Source organism: Monopterus albus, unplaced genomic scaffold (assembly GCF_001952655.1).
Source record: "Monopterus albus unplaced genomic scaffold, M_albus_1.0 scaffold81.1, whole genome shotgun sequence".
Taxonomy (NCBI): domain Eukaryota; kingdom Metazoa; phylum Chordata; class Actinopteri; order Synbranchiformes; family Synbranchidae; genus Monopterus; species Monopterus albus.
Window position 1 is genome coordinate 773,063 of NW_018127961.1, and position 3,748 is coordinate 776,810.

Consider the following 3,748-nt stretch of genomic DNA (forward strand, 5'->3'; position numbering starts at 1 on the left):
ACACGGGCCTCAAGCAACCAAAACAAACAGGTACAGTGCTCCGGGGGAAATTCAATGTTGATGAGCTGACCATTCATAGCCGCAGGGACTTCACTAGCCGGCTGCTTGCAGGTTAGACCCGATCAGGTAAAACGGTGAGTCCCTGAATATTATGACCATTCAAGGAAATCCTTAAATTGTCATGTAATTCTTAATTTTGTTAGAAAAAAAGTCTCACGAGCGAGAGCTTGGGAGACTGGTATAAACCACATTGGTTCTGCATAGACATTCTAGAACATGCGTACACCTAACTTTTTGAGCTTTGGGTCATGTCTAAGATGATAATTCACCATTTTCACATTGCAGATAAATCAGAAAGCAAGGAAAGGCCCCCTGGGCTCTTTAAAGAACTTGAAGACATTGTCCTTGGCCTTAGGTGAAAACAATATTGAAGATGTCTGGTGTTTCAGTAAAATCCTAAAATAAAACATATAAATGTGAGGATGTCTACATTGTCTGGGCAGAGGATTGACCTCTTTGCAGTCAGGGATTCCACTCCTGCTGGTTTAGAGGTGAAATGAGGACTAAGGCTGGTTCACTATGAGCCAAGCAGCAGAGATGTCACATTTCTACAGTTTGTGTTCTGCCTGTTCAACGGCTGTTTCCAAAGCTGCTCCTGCACTCTCCCTGACTGATTGATTAGGTTCCACCATGATTACAGAGCACCGTGAATGCTGACTTGAGGCTCTCCATTCACCTGATTGTGTGTTTGAGTGAGAGAGAGAGAGAGCTATAGACATGGAAAAACAAAGTACAACCACGGTATCAGACTGTCAAATTCTCTTTAGGTTCCCGATGAGGGAAAAGCCAAAGTTCCCTGCTGTGCACAACAACATCTTGCTCTTGTTAGAAACGGAAGTGCCAGGCACAACGAGGTAGTGTCTTATTGGCAATTAATGCGTGGTTTACATGTGTGGTGGACCATGAGGGGGATCTGTACAGATCAGAGATCAGCTATGATCTGTTACACCAGATGATATGTTAAATGATATGTTTGTATATTTTCTAACCAGCTTCCCTTGTACAAATAGAGAACCTATTATTTTGAGCAAAGATGTTTCTGTTCTACGAGCTAATTTGTGTCAAGTTTACTGTGGCCTTAAAAGGACCCTTTTCTATTAAAGGAACACACTTCTCTGAGGAAAAACATTTAAAAAGGTTGAAATCTCTGTAACAGAGGTCGAGCTACCGACCAACTCGGTCTGTGTTATGGTTCAAGCTCCACAATCTATGGATCCCCACCCCATGCCCCTCGGGCTGTCACAGAACTGACTTGGTCAAACCTCAGGTGGTTTATGAGCCACAGACATGCTCCAAATACAGTGGTGTGACAAAGTGTTTGCCCCCTTACTGATTTCTTATCTTTTTGCATGTTTGTCACACTGTAATGTTTCAGATCATCAAACAAATTTAAATATTAGTCAACGATAACACAAGTAAACACATCATGCAGTTTTTAAATGAAGGTTTTTATTATTAAGGGAAAACAAAATCCAAAACTATATAGCCCTGTGTGAACAAGTGTTTGCCCCCCTGTCAAAACACTGGTTTATCGCACCTGAGTTCAATTTCTCTAGCCACACCCAGGCCTGATTACTGCCACACCTGTTCGCAATCAAGAAATCACTTAAATAGGACCTGCCTGACAAAGTGAAGTAGACCAAAAGATCCTCAAAAGCTAGACATCATGCCGAGATCCAAAGAAATTCAAAACCAAATGAGAAAGAGAATAATTGAGCTCTATCAGTTTGGAAAAGGTTATAAAGCCATTTCTAAAGCTTTGGGACTGCAGCGAACCACAGTGAGAGCCATTATCCACAAATGGCGAAAACATGGAACAGTGGAGAACCTTCCCAGGAGTGGCCGGCCGACCAAAATTACCCCAAGAGCGCAGCGACAACTCATCCAAGAGGTCACAAAAGACCCCACAACAACATCCAAAGAACTGCAGGCCTCACTTGCCTCAGTTAAGGTGAGTGTTCATGACTCCACCATAAGAAAGAGACTGGGCAAAAATGGTTTGCATGGCAGAGTTCCAAGATGAAAACCACTGCTGAGCCAAAAGAACATAAAGGGCCGTCTCAGTTTTGCCAGAAAACATCTTGATGATCCCCAAGACTTTTGGGATAATACTCTGTGGACAGACGAGACAAAAGTTGAACTTTTTGGAAGGTGTGTGTCCCATTATGTGTGGCGTAAAAGTAACACCGCATTTCAGAAAAAGAACATCATACCAACAGTAAAATATGGTGGTGGTAGTGTGATGGTCTGGGGCTGTTTTGCTGCTTCAGGCCCTGGAAGACTTGCTGTGATAAATGGAACCCTGAATTCTGCTGTGTACCAAAATATCCTGAAGGAGAATGTCCGGCCATCCGTTTGTGACCTCAAGCTGAAGCGAACTTGGGTTCTGCAGCAGGACAATGATCCAAAGCACACCAGCAAGTCCACTTCTGAATGGCTGAAGGAAAAACAAAATGAAGACTTTGGAGTGGCCTAGTCAAAGTCCTGACCTGAATCCAATTGAGATGGTGTGGCATGACCTTAAAAAGGCAGTTCATGCCCGAAAACCTTCCAATGTGGCTGACTTACAACAATTTTTCAAAGATGAGTGGGCCAAAATTCCTCCACAGCGCTGTGGCAGACTCATGGCAAGTTATCGAAAACGCTTGATTGCAGTTGTTGCTGCTAAGGGTGGCCCAACCAGTTATTCGGTTTAGGGGGCAAACACTTATTCACACAGGGCTTTGTAGTTTTGGATTTTGTTTTCCCTTAATAATAAAAACCTTCATTTAAAAACTGCATGATGTGTTTACTTGTGTTATCGTTGACTAATATTTAAATTTGTTTGATGATCTGAAACATTACAGTGTGACAAACATGCAAAAAGATAAGAAATCAGTAAGGGGGCAAATACTTTTTCACTATACTGTATTATTGCTAAGGGTTAACACATACCCACATATATTCTTGCATACACGTAGGTGATGTGGACTCATAGGTGTGTGATTGATTTTGATTATTGAGTAGAATTTTGGGATAAATGTGTGATACTGGAAGAAGATCTTTAGTCTCCAGCATGATGTATTTCTCCTGCAAATGTTATGATTAACCAGTGAATGTTTCCTACATGTTGTTTAGACATTTCCACATTGTTTGAAAAATGCTATAATTGCAATGAAGACCAGCTTACACATAGACGCTTACATATAGGATCACAGCAACAAAGACCAGCTTACATGCCATCATTTTTTACGTTATTATTTCAGATTTTTCCCTAGGTACTCCAGCTCTGGGCTTTCCCTGGAGGGGGTGGTATGGGGGGGCCTCTCTCCTCCTTGGATGCCTAGTCTGGGGACAACAGGGACATTTGATTTAGGTTGACATGATAAAAATCGTGTCAAAAGGGGGAATTTGTTAGAAATTAATAAATTAGCCAGATAATTATTAGACATTAATGTCTTAGACTTTAATGTATTAGTAATGCAATTTAGTAAGATTAAAAGTCTGCTCTAGTCTGTTCTGTTTGAAGCTTAGCAGCAAGCCATCACACCAATTGTTTTCTTGTATTAATCTTGTTAGATTTGTGTCTGATTGTTTTAGTTACGCACCACGTAACAACATCCACACACATCGAGCTACCTCATTTTGTTATGACTAGGTAACACGCAGCTGCTCCAAGCCTGTGGAGCTCTAGATAAGAGATGGAGTC